This window comes from Pongo pygmaeus, chromosome 11 (genome assembly GCF_028885625.2).
Source record: "Pongo pygmaeus isolate AG05252 chromosome 11, NHGRI_mPonPyg2-v2.0_pri, whole genome shotgun sequence".
NCBI classification, from domain to species: Eukaryota; Metazoa; Chordata; class Mammalia; order Primates; family Hominidae; genus Pongo; species Pongo pygmaeus.
The window spans coordinates 46,757,608-46,777,322 of record NC_072384.2 but is presented as its reverse complement, the minus strand read 5'-3'; the positions used below and the strand labels follow the sequence as shown (position 1 = coordinate 46,777,322).

General features: G+C 35.4%; 1 non-coding gene across 1 annotated transcript; it reads right to left on the bottom strand.

Annotated features, from left to right (window-relative positions):
• Window positions 1-19,010: 19,010 nt before the first annotated feature.
• LOC129032287 (small nucleolar RNA U13) lies at window positions 19,011-19,115 on the bottom strand. Its single transcript, XR_008501298.1, has one exon. It is a non-coding gene; the product is annotated as a small nucleolar RNA U13 (small nucleolar RNA).
• Window positions 19,116-19,715: the final 600 nt, after the last annotated feature.

Sequence of the window (19,715 nt, the reverse complement as noted above, 5' to 3'; positions counted from 1 at the left end):
TTTCAGGGTTAGGAAAGATTATTTCATATAAATAAATGCAAAGCAAACAACGTCACATGCAAAAGAGAATGTTTAAGGAAACTGCCCACAATAGAGACATAATGGTCCTGATCTTTTAGGATAAACAACAGGATAATATAACGTTTTTCTGTATGGATATTGGAAAATCATCATACTAATGCAGTTTCTCAATTATGGTATCTCAAAAAATTATCAAAGGAGTTAACTTGTAGAATTACCTTATTGGGAGGCTTTATATTAGAGTGGCTTTTTCTGGATCAGCCAACTTTAAGATTTGTGATCTTAAAAAAATATAAATATTTTACTTTGTAACCTGGAAAATAAGGGACCAAATTTCAAATTAAATGCAGTCCTGTCCGCTGCTATTTTGATCATTTTCATAGCCAATCATTTTATTATTTTTTTTTTGGTGGGGGGTGGCTCAGACTAGTTTTCACTGGGTTTCTATCACTTGCAATAAAAGGAATCCTAAGAAATGCATATAGCAGCTGGATATGGATATCTTGTTAATCAACTGGGTATGCACTTGCAATTGGTGTCGGGTGACTATAATTCCAGCTACTTGAGAGGCTGAGGCAGAATTGCTTGAACTCGGGAGGCGGAGGTTGCAATGAGCTGAGACTGCGCCACCGCACTCCAGCAAGACTCTGTCTCTAAATAAATAAATAAATAAATAAATAAATAAAGTTGCCTAATTTAAGAAACAACAGGAAGAAAACAGACGACTAGATTTGTTAAAAAGAAAACAAAGAAAAAAAGTGAAACCCATCTTTTGCATACCCAGATATTGCAATTGGGTATGCAATATCTACAGCAGTTCTTAACAAAGGCTCAATATCTGAAATATAATCTAGTAAGTAAATTCAGGCAGTAATATATCAATTATTGGTAAAGGTATATTTTCAATATAGTATTTGCGTACAAGTTATTTGTTTGTTTTTGTCAGAGTGGTTGAGGCTAATCATAGTGATTACCCAGTTAGTACTTCAGGAACTGGCTTGTGAATCATTTTATTTCCAAATAAGTCCCTTGTTTGAATAGAAGACAAGACAAACAATTCAAGGAAAGCAAAGTGCTTTTCAGAAAGAACTTAAAACAGTTCTTGGGATTTATACTATTAGAATAGCCAGTTAACAGAAATGTATAAAAATGTTATTAAAATGTTCACCAAAGAAGCAGAAGCATATGAAGGAGAGATAATATAATTGCAATTGGATTTGGTGATTTCAAAATCAACTAGGAATTTTTTAAATTTTGGTGGGCAGTGGATGAAGATGTTCTAAGCTATTTAACGAAGCGAGATGTTTTTCATCCAGCCACTATACACAAATAGTATAGTCCATATACTATTTGTGCAGAAACTCACCTTTAATAGTAGGATAAGACATCACACAATGTGTTTGAAACACTTCTGCTGAATATATGGTAGGAATTTACAGTCAGTTCTCATCTCATAGCTTGTAAAACTTGACTTTGCTTATCATAATAGCTTATTACCCATAAATCCCGATGATGCACAGGCCATCATCATTCACTGAAGAACATTTTTAGTTAAGTGCTTTCATTCAGAACGGCACTTATTACCTGTTCCAGCCTTGCACAGGTGATGATTATTAAGTTCTTCTATCTGCAGACATAACTCGGTGCATTCCCTCAGCTGACCTTAGCCACACATTGCAACCGGTTAGGTGTCAGTGTAGGGTTTGCATTTAGTTTTGCTGCCCTGAAACTGTTATCAAGTCACTCCTGATCATCAGTGTATTTAGTAAGCCAAATCCTTTTCTTACTAGCCCTATAATTTACCTACTTTCCATGGCTAGGCATCTGCAGGACTCTTCAGAATCCTTTGGCTGAGGCCCGGCCTATCTCCCTAGACCTTTTTCTCTGTGAGGGGAGACCAGGTCTTTATGGCTCCAACTAATTTTGGGTTACTATTTCAATTCAAATGAACTGACTCCCTTACTCTGGCAACAAGATAGTCATTCCTACCTGAGTATGCATTACTTTGTCAGAGTCTATTGTCATGTGCCAACCCATTAGCTTATACCCTTTACACATTTATACCCATCAAAATCAACTGAAAGGGCCAGGTTGTCTGTGAATTGGGAAGCTGGATATTTACAGCCATTAGTTTGAAACCTAGCCTCAGCCTTTTCTTCCTACTGTTCTCCATTGAACTGTTGTTGAAATCTAGACATGCTTTGAGGCCAATTATGACATCTGATTCCACTGCTTTTGATGCCAAGTCTATGGCCTATATCTGTGATATTCTGACTATGAAATTAGCAGAAGGCAAATGGGGAAATACTTCAGAAATTTGATGTTCTTTTGACACATTAATACTTTATTTAGAAAAATCAAAGCAAACTTAGAATTTGCAATGTTATTTTTTAAAGATTGAATCGAATCAAAGAAGCTAGCTGCTAGCTTCCCTAAGATATAATTCATGTAATCTGTAATATACATTTATTAAAAAATAGATTAAGCGTTCTGGAAATATGCAATATTTATCATGTTTTGGCTTCACAAATGGCAGGTGATATTAATTCATTTTACCACCTCTTGAAGAAAAATCCTTCCCTGGATTTGGAAGTTAAACAGTGCTTGCCTTTGACCTTAGAAAAGTCTTCAGAGCTTTCAAAGCCTATGTTCCAATTTGTAGTGAATATGGTCCATTGTATCTTACTGCTGCTTGCTCTCTCAACTTTTTTGATTTGGCTTTGGTACAGTTAACCGAAAAGCCTCTGATTTCTTATTACTTACCAATAATTTATTATGGGGGGATAACCGATCATCAGGTACAAACTGATTAAGGAATTGGGTGCTATTAGAGGACTCAAAAATTCTGTAGTTTAACATTTACATTTTCTACTAATCACAAGCTGCTTTTGACATTGGAAAAATTAACCTCTACTTTTTTTTATTATGACTCCAAATACTGTAGCACTAAAGTTCTTTGCTCAATATTTATTAAATTCTTATCCACAAGGCTAGAAGAGTTATTTAAAGCTCTGGGACTCATTTCTTATACATTTTAGTATCATTTCCACCTGAAAATTTTGATATTGAAAGAATTCCTTGATTTACTGCTTCATGATGAGCAAGTTGTACTATTAAAAGAATGGAGATCAATATTATCTAAGATCCTAAATTGGCTGTTGTGCCCATTAGAAATTCATTCTGCTGTAAGCAACCACCCAGCTTATAGTGTCTTAAAAGAATTGGCTCTTATATTTGTTATGTAACAGAAGCCAGGAAGTAGATGACTACTGTCTTTGATTTAGTGCCTTGATGGTGGAAGGGCAAGAATCTTTTGACTTTTTCTTTATATTTGCTACTTTTTGGTCCCAAAAAATGTCTTTCAGTCCAAACACCACATATGTATTCAAGATAGAAAGAAGGTAGAAGGGGAACATGTTAGAGCCTTCTTTTTTTTTTTTTCAGGAAAGGAAACATCTGCCAGTCACATCTCCATAAGTCTCATTTGCCAGCGATAGGTCACATGCCCAACACTAATTTCAAGGAAAACTGATAAATTGTTGACCAGATGGCTGTGATTGGCTTAGTCCAATCAGGATCTATCACCTTGAGCAGGTAGTAAGAAAAAAGAGGAGGAGGATATTGCAGAGGGTGGGCTAATGATGACTAACACAATTGAGAAACTATCTGAGGAATTTCATCTGCTGATGACTGAAGCAAAAATTATACCCTTTATAAAATAATCATTGAACAGTCATCAGTAGAAGGGGTGATCACCATTATCTAATCTAATCTTAGCTTTACTACATGTCATATATTTTAAAAATCTTGATTTTTCAAATCTTTTTTTTCAAATATATGACATGAAGTAAAGCTAAATGTATATCAGCTTGAAACGGTTTGATAGAAAAATAAATGGTACAGCTAAAAAATAAAGCATTATTTCTCAAACGAATCCATTTCCCTGGGAGAAGAGACCAAAACTATCTTGGTTGATAATGCATATTTACTTTGCAAGATAATTTCAGGGACTACATCTCAAAATGTCTCAAGTACTCTTAGTTGAGATATTCTGTTTCAAACATCTGCTGCTACATTTGCAATTCTGTTACACTTGCAACACAGACTTTGCTATTCACTATAAATTCTGATGGTGTGCCTTCCTCTCATTTCAGTTTAATGAATTTGTGAAAAGAAAGTATTTTTGCCTCCACAGATAGACACAGTCTTTCCTTCCTTACCTTTTGTACACCTTATCAGAATAATAGCTAATATTTATCCAACATTTATATGCTTGAAATGATATTAACTAATTTCTTGTTCACAATAAATCCATGTGGTAGACCCTTTTGATACCTACTTTATCATTAATGTAACTGAGGCGCAGAGACATTAGGTAACTTTCCTGATTTATAGATTTACGCAGGTGGTAAAAGATGGAGCTGGAATTCAAACCTGGCACTCTGGTTCTAAAGCCCAATTTTTTTAACCACCAGCTAAGAGATACTTTTAATCATATATTATTTTGTTTTATTCTGTTTCCTAGTCTGTAAACTCCTTGAAGGTTATATACATTGTTTATGTAATGTTAGGGCCACTATTTTTAATGATTCCAATAGTCAACTTGCACCTAACTTTTAAAAGTGACTGACTTATACTTGGCAGGTTTATTTTATTTATTTATTGTAAAACCTTCTTTTCTGATATTATTTCAGACTTTGAAAAGTTTAGAAAAGCAGTACAACCCAGCCATCCCATTACTGGGTATATACTCAAAGGACTATAAATCATGCTGCTATAAAGACACATGCACACGTATGTTTATTGCGGCACTATTCACAATAGCTTGGAACCAACCCAAATGTCCAACAATGATAGACTGGATTAAGAAAATGTGGCACATATACACCATGGAATACTATGCAGCCATAAAAAATGATGAGTTCATGTCCTTTGTAGGGGCATGGATGATATTGGAAATCATCATTCTCAGTAAACTATCGCAAGAACAAAAAACCAAACACCACATATTCTCACTCATAGGTGGGAATTGAACAATGAGAACACATGGACACAGGAAGGGGAACATCACACTCTGGGGACTGTTGTGGGGTGGGAGGAGGGGGGAGGGATAGCATTGGGAGATATACCTAATGCTAGATGACGAGTTAGTGGGTGCAGCACACCAGCATGGCTCATGTATACATATGTAACTAACCTGCACATTGTGCACATGTACCCTAAAACTTAAAGTATGATAATAATTAAAAAAAAAAAAGAAAAGCAGTGCAAAGAATTCCCATATGCTCTTTACTCAAATTTCCAAATGTTAACATTTTACTGCAGTTGCTTTATCATTCTATCATCCATTTATCTATCTAATCTGTCTGTTTCTGTCTGTCTTTGTGTCTGTCTATCCATCCATCCATCCAATCATCCATCCCATTGGCTAGAACTTAGCCACATGGTTAAACCAGGGAGATTAGAAAATCCAGCTGTTTTCTGGATGACCATGTGCTCTGCTAAATTTTGGGTGTTCTATTACTAAAGGAAAGGAAGAAGGGGAGAATGACTATTTGGAATTCTCTGCCACAGTAATATCCCTTATACAATAGGTTTGTCTTTTGGATTAAGCAGATGATATGTTCTAGGCACTGTGGAATTACATACACTGCACTTTTTACTTATTATGTATCTAGTACATGTTAGCTTTTATTATTTTCTTAATAAAGTACTAGTTTATTGCAGGCTTTCTTGTTCTGCTTTGTCTTATTAGTGACCTCCACCTGTCATTTTGGAGCATGATATTGATGTTTGAGGGCCACAGAAATGAAAGTTTCTATACCAGGATATCCACTACTACCTTCACATGGACCATAATTGAAAATACTTAAGAGTTTTGCATGTCTCTGAAGTTCAACAAGAGGCAGTTTTTAAAGCCTGTCAGAACAATGTGATCTTAAGTAAATGTTACAAATTCCTTGTCCATTTTTATTCATGTATTAGATCATACTTTGCAGAGGAGGAGAGACCTTTATTTAACTTGTACATTTTCATTCATAATGCAAATTGGCTTTAAGTAGCCCTTTTCCTCCAAACCTAGGACTTCTGGTTTTTGCAGTAGAGTTGGAGTACTGACCCTCAAATATGAAAGAGTGGCATGAGAAATTTTAAAAATTTGATGAACTGATAGATGCTACAATTTTGACCTTTTAAGGTTTATTATTATAGTAATCAGCTCCACGTGGGGAGGCAAAAAATAAAGAAGGTCAAGATATATGACTACTTGAAAGAAAGGACTCAGGGTGTATAAATATGAAAAATTCATTCATGAATCTTCTGCGATACCTGTTGACATACAGTCTCCAAATTTCAACTAAACAGATTCTATCAGCTCATTTCTAATAAAATATTTCCAATTGTCATATTTCCACTGGTGTTCTTACAGATATAAGTTACAAAACTGTGAAGCAAGTTATTCATACACATATACACACAAAAACATATATATAATTTCTAATTTTAAATATTAGAAACAGTGACTAAAATATAAGTGTGTTTCATCTAATTAAGGACATGAATTCCTAGGGAATGTGAAACACTTTGGAGGGCTTTTGATGTGCTGAGAGTCTTTTACTGATAATTGCCTAAGGACATGGTTGCTTTATGAACATAGAAGAGATGAGGTGCTCTAGTTAAAAAAGAAATGGTGACTTTTATCATTAAATGCATATTTCTATTAAATGGCTGGGTTTTTTCCCCCTTGTAAATTTGAAAGAAGGTACAATGGTTATAGGAAGCTGCCTTTTCTAAAGAACTGGGGAGAAAGCAGTGATGGAGAAGAAAATATATAGACTTTGACCTTAAGTTGACTAAGACTTGATCTAGTGTGTGTGTGTGTGTGTGTGTGTGTGTGTGTGTGTAGCTCAGTTATTTACTAACTATAAGGCCTTGGGCAGTTTTTCTTACTTTCTCAGGGCCTCAGTTTTCTACTCTTTCTATAAAAGGTTGATGCGAGATCATTCCTTAATAGCTTGTTTTGAAGCTAGCAAAGAAATATATATATGTATATATATTCATATATGTTATGTATATATTATGTATAAATATATATGTTATATACTATGTTTTGAGGGCAAAACACACACATATCTGTTTTTGCTGTCTATTTTTATGTAAGAATCCATTCCAAAACTTAGTGGCTTAAAGAAACAGCAAAATTTACTTTGCTCATGAATTTGCAATTTGGGAAAGACTCAGTGAAGACAGCTTTCCTCTACTCCCCTCAGCATCAAAGGGTGGGCTAGAATCATCTGCATGCTCACTCATTCATGTGTCTGGAGGTGGATACTGTCTGTCAGCTGGGTTCTCAGCTATGGCTGTGGTTGGAACACCTGTTTGGCCTCTCCATGTGGCCTGAGTCAGATGTGTACTTGACTATAAACTCTGTGTATAGAGTTTGTTCTCAAAACAATGCATTTATTTCAAGGAGGAGAATTGCAAGAAAACTATCCATGTTCTTGTGTGTGCACACATACTCTCACACACACAGACACACACACTTGGGGGGTGGGGGGATGGGAAGGCATAGGCTGTGTTGTCTTGCACAATATAGCTTGGAAAGACACATTCTATTTGTTAGAAGAAGGTCACTAAGACCCACCCATTTTCTTTATATATATATATATATTTTATTATACTTTAAGTTCTAGGGTACATGTGCACAACGTGCAGGTTAGTTACATATGTATACATGCACCATGTTGGTGTGCTGCATTCATTAACTCCTCATTTACATTAGGTATATCTCCTAATGCTATCCCTCCCCCCTCCCCCGACCCCACAACAGTCCCGGTGTGTGATGTTCCCCTTCCTGTGTCCAAGTGTTCTCATTGTTCAATTCCCACCTATGAGTGATAACATGCAGTGTTTAGTTTTTTGTCCTTGCGATAGTTTGCTGAGAATGATGGTTTCCAGCTTCATCCATGTCCCTACAAAGGACATGAACTCATCATTTTTTATGGCTGCATAGTATTCCATGGTGTATAAATGTCCAACAATGGTAGACTGGATTAAGACTCACCCATTTTCAAGGAGACAGGGAAGAGACTTTGTTTACCATTTGATTGGAGGAGTGTCAGAAACTTGTGGACATGTTTTAAAACAGCCACATGGCACATTGCAAATGCTCGTAGCTCCTTTCTTTCCCTACAAATCTTCTTGCCAATCTGTTTTTGCTTAGGATAACTCATTCAACCTATTACATAGTTTGAACTGCAAAGTAGTGGGTATTTATTGGTGAACGAGATAGACAAATTCTATATTCATTGAATTTATAGTCAAGTATGCATATGAATAAAACTACGTGCATTTATTCGGGTATTTCTAAACATTTCCTAAGCACCTAGTATGGGAAAAGCCCTCTGGTGTGGATCAAAAAGTGGGCAAAGGATATGAACAGACACTTCTCAAAAGAAGACATTTATGCAGCCAAAAGACACATGAAAAAATGCTCATCATCACTGGCCATCAGAGAAATGCAAATCAAAACCACAATGAGATACCATCTCACACCAGTTAGAATGGCAATCATTAAAAAGTCAGGAAACAACAGGTGCTGGAGAGGATGTGGAGAAATAGGAACACTTTTACACTGTTGGTGGGACCGTAAACTAGTTCAACCATTGTGGAAGTCAGTGTGGCGATTCCTCGGGGATCTAGAACTAGAAATACCATTTGACCCAGCCATCCCATTACTAGGTATATACCCAAAGGACTATAAATCATGCTGCTACAAAGACACATGCACACGTATGTTTATTGCGGCACTCTTCACAATAGCAAAGACTTGGAACCAACCCAAATGTCCAACAATGATAGACTGGATTAAGAAAATGTGGCACATATACACCATGGAATACTATGCAGCCTTAAAAAAATGATGAGTTCATGTCCTTTGTAGGGACATGGATGAAATTGGAAATCATCATTCTCAGTAAACTATCACAAGGACAAAAAACCAAACACCGCATGTTCTCACTCATAGGTGGGAATTGAACAATGAGAACACATGGACACAGGAAGGGGAACATCACACTCTGGGGACTGTTGTGGGGTCGGGGGAGGGGGGAGGGATAGCATTAGGAGATATACCTAATGCTAAACGGCAAGTTAATGGGTGCAGCACACCAACATGGCACATGTATACATATGTAACTAACCTGCACATTGTGCACATGTACCTTAAAACTTAAAGTATAATAATAATAAAAATAAAGAAAGAAAGAAAGAAAGAAAGAAAGATGTTGCCATGAGGTGCATGTCCTCAACTTTCCTCCAATCTAGGAGGGGGAATGAAACATGCATAGTAACAATTGAAGTAATGTAGATTGTGATAGATATTGTAAACAAAGATTAGCTAGGGGAGATCAGAGATGAAGAAATTATTAGGAACTGGGTGGTTCGGGGAAGACTTCATGGAAGAGGTAGCATGAGAGCTGTTATTAGAAAGATTTGAATGTGCACCATATGCGAAAAAGCTCTTCCAAACTTAGTTAACAGAGTTCTTTAACATTTGTAAATAGTTTTACAGTTCACGAAAAGCTTGTGTATAATTTATCTTACTTGATTTTCCAAGTAATCATGTAATGTTGCATGCTATCATTTTATTATCAGCAGCATTTTAGGTATTATATATATTATATATATGGAATTATGTATATAAAATATATATGTATATGTAAAATCAATGGATGATGAAATTGAGACTCATGGGAATAAAATTACTTTCTCAAGGATGCACAGTTAGTAAATGAAACATGACGGGAAATAGGAATTTACTTGATGTTTTGGTTTGGGCTAAATCTTAAACAGCCTTGAATGCCAAGACAAAGGTGCTCAGGTATTATTTAGTAACCAAAGCATGTTTATTGGGCAGCAGAGAGACATAAACAAGACTGTGTGTTGGTAAGCATATTCTGCAACTAGTGTCAAAAGTAGATTAGAATGAGAATTCTTAGAGGCATGAAGTGATGTTATAATAGCAATTTATGTCAGTGGTAATGAGCTGCTGATGTGGGGTTTTCATGAGGCTAGAAAAAAGAGGTGCATTTAGAAATATCATGGGGGAGGAATTGATCACATTTCAGCAAGCAATGATAAATGTCAAAGCTGAGGACAAGATTTTAAGTCTAAATGATTATGACATTGACATTGATATTTGAGAATGTTATAGCACACACAGCCTAAAAGAAGAGAAGGAGGTTTGTGTTGTGTGTGTGCATGTGTAAACGTATAACCAGGGTGATGTAGTGGGTTTATTTTTATATGTTGGATTCTAAATTTTCAGAAAGATTAGCACATAAATGAGGAAATCTCCATATGTTGGGGGTTGGAGGATGAAACCATGAGTGAGAAGTGCATCTCAATATATGGGCAGAGAGAAAAATATTTCCATTGTAGATCTAAAAGGGTACAAGAAATTATCTGTGATGCTGGGGAGAACAGCCTCAGATTTATATGTTTTGGAAAATTTGAGAGTGTTGTGTGTAAATTCATTAAGTTGACTGGCCTATCTATCTCTTGGTTTAGAGGCACCATTGTATTATGAGAAAAGCATGGAGTCAAGATTTGAATTTAAATTCTGGCTCTTTTCTGTTTGAACTAAATTAATTTAGACAAGTTGCCTAAACTCTGAGCTTCAGGTTTCTCATCTACAGTATGAGGTTACTGATGCCTACCGTGTCGGAGTAAGAGAAAGAAATAAGAATATATACAGAGTACAAACTAAAGTGTTAGCAACAGTAAATGCTTAATAAGTTTTAATTCTAATGATTACATTGATAAGGCAAATATAAACTGAAAAAGTTTTTTATAATTATCTTGTCTCAGAAGCTAAGAATTAGAAGATCCAAGCTCTAGAGAGTGCTATGGAATTGAGCTTACTCCTTAAAGGACCCTAACACCTGGAAACCCAGGAAACCTACAAACTGCTACTTTATTTGGTGATTGAGTACTGGCAAGCACTGAGAAACTCGGAAGAATGAAAATAGTTATTGTATTTTGTCATTGCCATTATTGTAGTAGTGTTGCTTAACAATTATTTTCATTTTATCTTTTTAATTATATACTTATATATAGGTTCATGTGTGTGTGTGTGTGTGTGTATTCAGGAAATCAGGTAGGATATAGCAAAAGCACCAGATTTGGAAACCAAAATGCTGACATTCACATCCTGGCTCTTCTACTTACTAGCTGCATTACTTTACCTCTGAACTTTCTCATTTGTTAAATGAAACTAAAACTCATCCCTACTATATTTATGAACCTTGATTTAAGGTATCTGAAAGCCCTTTATAGACTATAAACTATAGATGAAATAGCGTGGTTTATTCATTCATAAAATAATTTGCATTTATGTCATGTCCGGCAGGATTTTACCTAGAGTGCCAATAACACATAGCCTGGAATTCTGCTTAGAGAATTCAAGGGCTGTCTGTATTTAGTAAAAAAAAAAAAAAGTAGCATGATTGCTTAGCAATGCTTAATGTGGTGTGGGAGGAAGAAATATCACATATTTTCTAGTCTTAATTTGTAAGTTGGTGTTCTTGCTTTTTGCTTCTTTCGATTCCTATCAACTAAAATATAAGGACCCAGAGTGTTTTATACACTTTTCTTAGCAGAGTATGGAGATACATGACTCACATATTGAAGCTCCATCCTGCTGGTAGGACTCATCTGAGGCAGGCAAGGGGATGGTCATAGGAACAGCTCTTTGAGGAAAAAGCCTAAGACATTTTACCAGACTGAGATAACTAGATTTTTGGCCATGAACTGCTCCTCATCTGTGCCTTATGTATCCATGGTGTTGGAGAATATGCTAAAACAAAGCCTCGTCTCTTCTCATCCATTAACTGCTTATCAGTTATGAACTTTGATCTACAAAACATCATTGAAAAAAATCACATTGTTGATGAGTCCATTTTGACCAAAATTTAATTTCAGTTTGATCCCTAAGATCATTAGGACGACTATGAACTTAACCACATCTAAAGCCTCCGCTCCGTATCCCACCCTACCCCTCCCCTCTCCTCCCCTCCCTTTTTTGTCCCATGCCTCCCATCCCCTCTTTACCCTACCCTACCCCACCCCTCCTCTCTTCTTCTTACCTCACCTCACCCTACCCCTTCCCTCCTCTTCCCCTCCCCTCCCCTCTTCATCTTCACATCTGTAACATTAGTGAACTCTGTCCATGCATTGCTCTAAATTCTCCATTGGATGGCTTCAGATCCAGTTCCTTACATTATATGCCCTTTGGCATTCCCTTTATATCCTTTTTATTTTCAACCTCTTTAAATGTCAAATAAGCCATGGCATGAAAACCAGTGAATGATGATGTAGGTCATCTTGATAGCCTTTTAAAAAATGTATGTAAATCCCACCAAAACCGTATATCTTTTAAGGCACATCTGTTAATTCAAAGATTATAATGATATTAATAGTGTCTCTTTTGGTTGTTTAAAGGAGCTTCTCATATTATTCAATATTTTGCCATTAATCAAACTTTTAAAGATGCTTAAGTATAATATAATTTAATTTTAGTAAGGTTAGACTTAGGTTAAGACTGGTTTAATATTTATAGTTAAATTATTGCAAGAAGAGATAGAACAACTTCCTTTTTCATTCATTTTCTTAATTTGAACCTGAACTCAATTAACTGAAATACATTGAACATCTGGCCTTTCAGACATGGAGTGGAAGTAAATTTTTCTCAGATGAATACATATTCAATGACTTAAAAATTTTTAAAAAAGTGTAATAGATCAAGTTGATGAACTAAATGTGCGTGTCTTCCTCTACATGAATTTCATTGAAATCACTAAAAGATACGTATAGGCCTATAAAACAATTTGTATATCTATCTAATTCTAAATTATGATGGAAATCAAGGAAAGATATAACCATTTGGTATAATCAGAGATTTTGATGAATTGCCTAGAAGACAGAAAGCAGATGGGATCAGATTAATAGAAAATGCATCTCAAATCAGGCAGGAGAAAACTCCTACACAAGTAAAAGTATTTCCAGTGATGCTTCAAGGTCAGAGATAATAAACTAAAACACAGGTTGCGTTGTCAGCAGGGCTGCATTTAGCTCTACACAGGTACAGCCATACTAGTACTTTCATAATTAAAATGTATTACATGAGTTGATAAATAGCCACTACCATGAACCCCAGGGAAAAAGGACCCTGGAACCTCCCTATAACTTAGCATCCAAGGGGTTAACACTCAGCACACAAGCGGCCTTCAGGACCTCTCTGTCCTGAGTATTAAGTGACCAGTTGCCTATGTTAAATATCATAACCGGTGTGGCAGAATGTCCAGGGACATTAAAAGAAGGCATTTGGGATGGCTGTCCTCCTCTTTTCTCTGGCCCACATCTTCAGAAAATGTCCTGAAGAACTTCTTTCTTCTGAGAGTGAATTGCCTGCCTGTGGACAGCTACTGACTTGGATATTGACCCTGAGAAAGAAGCAGAGTAGAGCTTGAAGTAGCTCTGGAGTCTTCTCAGAAGATATTGAAGAAGACAGATGAAAATGAGATTTCTCAGGAGGATAGAACAATACTTAGCAGTTTCTGAATATTTACTGTGTCCTAGACTCTGTTCTATAAGATTTTATGTGTAAATTTATTCATTCCTTTCAACAACTCTATGAGGAAGGTTCCTATTAGTACCCTCATTGCACGAATAAGGAAACTAAAGCTCAGGGAGGTATAGATTCTTAGCAGAGATCACAGAGCTAGTCAGTGGCAAAGCTGGGCTTCCAGTCCCAGTCTAATGTGCTGCACAATCCTGCCTCTCAAGTTCATTGATGGGCTCCCTCCTAGATGAAGACATCCATACTTCAACAATGAGGAGGCCTAACTCCCTTGCTTCCTGATGACCACTAATATCTTTTCAACAGATTCCCTATTGGTGAAAGTAGACAGACTTGGTTTATGTTGCCTTTTACTTTTAATTGCATTTGTTATATAATAAAAAAAAATAAGTGAACTAAAATAATAATAATCTAGGGTAAGTAATGAACCTGGATAAAACAAGCAAACAGAAGAAATTAGGCAGTAATTAATAAAATAAAACTTTTTAATAACAAAATTATCAAGAATTAGTAAGCAGGAATTAATGCAATAAAAGCACTCAAGAGTAGATTTGATCAATAAAAGCAAAAGATGGTTCTCTCAATAGACCACCAACAACAAAAAGGTCTAACTAAAAATAAGTAACTACCTAGTATCAGAGACAAGTGAGAAAACATAATTATTGCTATGGAAAAGATTTTGAAGATGTAAAAAAAAGTACTTTGGATGGCTGTATAAGAAACCATTTTACTGACTATGTATATTATTTATTTTATGGAATGTATAAATGGTCAAAACTGACAAGAAGAGATAAAAAGCTGAATATATAAATAAACAAAAAAAATGGAAAAGGCAGTCAATGACTTACTTTTAAAACAGTTTTAGGTACAAATTATTGTAGCTGATTTTGACAAACTTATCAGAGAAAAAGAATACTTAAGTAATATTGTCTCAGTATTGAAATAGAAAGCATCTCAACTCATTCATAAATCTAGCATATCTGTTAGTAAATCAGTCAAGAATAATAAAAAAGATTAATTTTATTTATGAGTAAACAAAAAGCTACATAAAATATAACCCAATCAAAGTCAGTAACATCTTAAAAGAATCATACATCACGCTGAAGTTTTATTGAGCATATATATGACTAATAAAATACTCAGTAAATACTGGCTAGAAATGCCAGCATCACTCAACACTAGAAAATCCATGATGAAAGTTATTAAAGATTTTAATGTCATTCTCACAGTTAACACTTACTTGGTAAAATTTAATACTCTTTTCTGACAAAAACTCTTAATGAAATAGAAATAAAAGAAAATATTCATTATTAATAAAAGGTATATCAGTCAGGACTCTGTTGAGGAAACAAAAGCTATTCTAAGTATTTTAAACAAGAATTTAATATAGGAAGTTGGTTACTTTCAAAACTGAAGTACACTTTGCTGTATCTAATCTCAATAAAATTTCAGAAACACGTTAGTTGGCAGGACAAGAGAAGTGAAGGCCTTGGAAAGTCTACCATTAGATTTTAGGTTTTCCAGAGTTTTCAGGAAATTAGGAAGTTGCCTCTAACACCCTGGTTAGGAACTGCAGGAAACCACAGCTTCTGGTAACAGCTGGCCGCTGTACTGAGTTGGTTGACTCAGGAGGAGATGACAGGCATTGCCTCAAAACCTCACTTCTACGAAAGTTCGAAAATCTGCCCACTACTGCTGGAGGAGAAATGATGATTTCTTTTTCCCTCCTGCCTTCCAGATCTCAAACAAGTACATCTTAATGGTGGAATCTAAAACAGAAACTTGAGGGCAAAGGATTTAAGAAAATGTTACTCTCAGGCTTCCAGCCCCTGTCGTGCAGGGACAGCATCAAAGGAAACTGGAATTCTAATAGTTTAATATAAACTGAAAACCTGTCACAATGAGGATTTGCAAACTTCTAGATAAATCTTAACAATCAATGATCAATAATTTTTTAATTTATTTTTTAAAATTTTATTGTGTATATTTGAAGTTTACCACATGATGTTATGGGATGCAACTAGATACCTATAAATTGTACAATGATTGCTATAGTGAAACAGATCAACCTTTCTTTCATCTCAGATAGTTACTTCATTTTGCAACAAGAATAGCTAAAATATACTTATTTAACAAAAGTCCCTAATACAATACAATTTTACTAACTTTAGTCCTTATATTGTACATTAAATCTCTAGGTTTTTTCATCCCTCACATCTGCTATTTTGTATTCTTTGACCTACATCTCTCCATTTCCTCCCCCTCCTCACTCATGGTAACCACTGTTTCATTTTCTGTCTTTGTGTATTTGACTCTTTAAAATAATGTTCCACATACAGGTAAAATTATGCAACATTTTTCTTTCTGTGTCTGGCTTATTGTATTTACCACAATATCCTCCAATTTCATTAATTTTGCGGCAAATGGCAGCATCTCTTTCTAAGGATATATATATATGTAGTTGACTTGACTCTTCAACAATGTGAGGGTTAGGGGTACGAACCCTGCACAATCGAAAATTTGCATATAACTTTTGACTTCCCTACAACTTAACTAATAATAGCCTATTGTTGATCAGAGCCTTACTGTTGATAACATTTGATGAACACATATTTTGTATTTATAGTGTATTCTTATAATAAAGTAAGCTGGAGAAAATAATGTTATTAAAAATCATTAAAAAGAGAAAATATATTTACTATTCATTACGTGGAAGTGGATCACAGGAAGGTCTTCATTCTCATCATCTTCATGTTGAGTAGGCTGAGGAGGAGGAAGAGGAGGGGTTGGTCTTGCTGTTTCAGGGATAGCAGAGGCAGAAGAGGTGGAGGAAGTGAAAAAGGAGGCAGGAGACAAAGGCACATTCTATGTAACATTATGGAAATAACATCATAATTTCTATCTGACTTTTTTGCTTTTTCATGTCTTAAAAATGTTTCTATATGGTATCAATTCTTCTTCTACTATTTGCTTTAGTTTCAGTGCCTTCATTGTAGAAGGGTCTCTGTTGTGAAAGAACACAAAAGCAATCTTGAATAATTGGAGCGTTTTTGCCAGATTGTCTAATGTCAATTTGTTTTATGGCACTGCTTCCCTATCTCCTCTTTGTCTGGCACTGCTTTGGAAGAATTCATCTCCATCACATCTTCTACTGTTAATGCCTCTGGTGTGATGTCTGTTAGCTCTTGAATTTCTCCAGCATTCATATCTTGAAACCTTTCACCCCAATTTTACTGCCAAATCTCCAATCTCTTTTATGTCCTTTATTGGCTCTGTTGTAAACCTTGTGAAGCCATGTACAACATCTGGACACAGATTTCTCTGGCAGGAATTTATTGTTTCAGGCTTGATGGCTTTCACTGCTTTTTCTATAACAATGATGGCATCTTTGATGGTGTCATCCTTCCAGACTTTCATCATGTTCTCTATAGAGAGTATCTTCCACAGCATTGACAATCCTTTGGTTAGAGTAGCATATATAATGAGACTTACAGGCCCTTATGACCCCCTGATCTAGAGGCTGAATTAAAGACTTGTTGAAGGCAAATAGACCACTTCAGTGCCTTTGATGTTGAACTCATGGGGTTTTGAGTGGCCTGAGGCATTGTCCAATGTCAAAAAATCTTTAAAAGGCAGTTCATTACTGGCAAGGTGCTTCCTGACTTCAGGGACAAGGCATCAATGAAACTAATTCAGAAAAAGGGTTGTCCTTGCCCAGGCCTTTGTGTTGTACAACCAAAAGATTGTCAGCTGGTGTTATTTTTTTTCCTTCAAGGCTCAGAAGTTAGCAGCTTTATAGATAAGGGCAGTCTTGATCATTAAACCCAACCACATTTGCACGAAATGGTAGAGTTAGCCTATCCCTTTCTGCCTTAAGTCCTGGTGCTTATGTCTCTTTTTTACTAATACATGTCCTTTCTGGCATTTTTTCTTTCTAGAACAGGGCACTTTCATCTGCATTAGAAACGTGTTGGGCAGATATTCTTTTTCCTCAATGATTTTTTTTAAATGACATCTTGGAACTCATCTGCTGACTGTTGGTCAGCAGAAACTACTTCTCCTGTTATGTTGACATTTTAATAAGCCAAAGCTCTTTATGAAATTATCGAACCATTCTTTGCTGGCATTAAATTATCCAGGTTTAGATCCTTCCTTTTCCTTTTGCTTTAAGTTGTCATATAATGACTTCACTTTTTCTTGAATCGTTTTAGAGTCTGTAAGAATGCCTTTCTTATATCAATCCTATACCCACATAAAAGCTGTGTTTTCAATATGAGATAAAAATATATTGCACAAAAAGTGCAAAGTTTTCATGTTTGCTTGCACAGTGGCACAAAAACCTCATAAATTTTATTTTTCTTTTCTTTTTTTTCACAATGGTTCTTATGCTGAATTCTTTTATCTTGAAGTGCTGGACAACTGCAGCTGTAGACCTCAATCTATGGTATCTATCAAGTAATTCAACTTTTTCTTGTAATGCCATGGCTTTTCTCTCCTTCTTGGGAGCACATCCAGCATCACTAGTGGCACTTTGTAGGGGTCACATGGTTTGATTCAAAGTTTACTTCATTGCACTAAACATGATGAGAAATACACAATAACCCAAGGTATCACTTTTCACTGTGATATGAAATTTACTGGAGACAAAATCCTCATCAGAAATGATTTGTGTCACATGGCTTTAAGTGGATACTCACAATACTTGGGATCACCACAGTAGTAACAGGAGGTGGCCACGAAGTTTTTACAGTGGTACAATATGCACTTAATTTTATGCAGTTATGATTTAATAATGCATTTTTACATTTGTTTACATTTCTCTTGACAGCAAACGGCTTCATATATGGTCTGTACTTGTGTGCGTAAGTTTGGATAAATATTGGTTTTTTATGATAGGTTTGTGTATATTTTATCATTGCAATTGATAAAATAGTGTCTCCATATATTTTATGCATTCATAACATATCTACGTTTTTTATTTTTTAAATATTTTTAGGTTATGTGGTTTGTCTGCAAGTTTTTTTTCAAATATTTGCAAATCTCTCCACAATTTTCAACATATTTGTTGAAAAAATTCTAATGTTAGAGGATCTGTGTGGTTCAAACTGTGTTGTTCAAGGGCCAACTTTATGAATATGTATATATACCATGTTTTCTTTATCCATTTGTACACCAATAGGCATTAAGTTGTTTTCATTTTTCATATCTTTGCTATTGTGAATAATGCTGCAATGAACATGGAAGTGCAGATATCTTTATGAGGTGGTGATTTCTTCTCCTTTGGGTGTATACCAGAAAAAGAATTGCTGGATTGTAGAGTAGTTCTTTTTTTTTTTTTTTTTTTTTTTCCGGTCAGATGGGTAATGTGCCAAGATCATAAAAAGGTTCAGAGGGTGGCACATCTCACACATTCATGAGAAAACCCAATCATTGTGCTCATGAACTACAAAAAGATGAGTAGTTCTATTTTTAATTTATTTAGAAACCTCCATACTGTCTTTCATAATGGCTGTACCAATCTAGAGTCCCACCAACTGAGTAGTAGGATTATCTTTTCTCCATACCCTTGTCAACATTTGTTATCGCTTGTCTTTTTGATAATAGCCAGGTGTGAGGTGATTCCTATGATTTTAATTTTTACTTCCCTGATGATTAGTAATGTTGGACACCTTTTCATATACTAGTTGTCCGTTTTTATGTCTTCTTTGAGGAAATATGTGTTTAGGTCCTTTATCTAGTTTTTAATCAGGTTGTTTATTTTTCTGCTATTGAGTTGAAAGAGTTCTTTATAAATTTTGGATATTAACCCCCTATCAGATATGTGGTTTGCAATAATTTTTTCCTAGTCCATAGGCTGCCTATTCATTTGTTGATTGTTTCCTTTGTTGTACAGAAGCTTTTTAGCTTGATATAGTCCCGTTTACTTATTTTTATTTTTGTAACCTGAGCTTTGAGTGTGATATTTGAAACATTGCCAAGGCCAATTCAAGGAGATTTTCTCCTATGCTTCTAGGAATTTATGACTTCAGGTCTTACACATAGGTTTTTAAAAAAT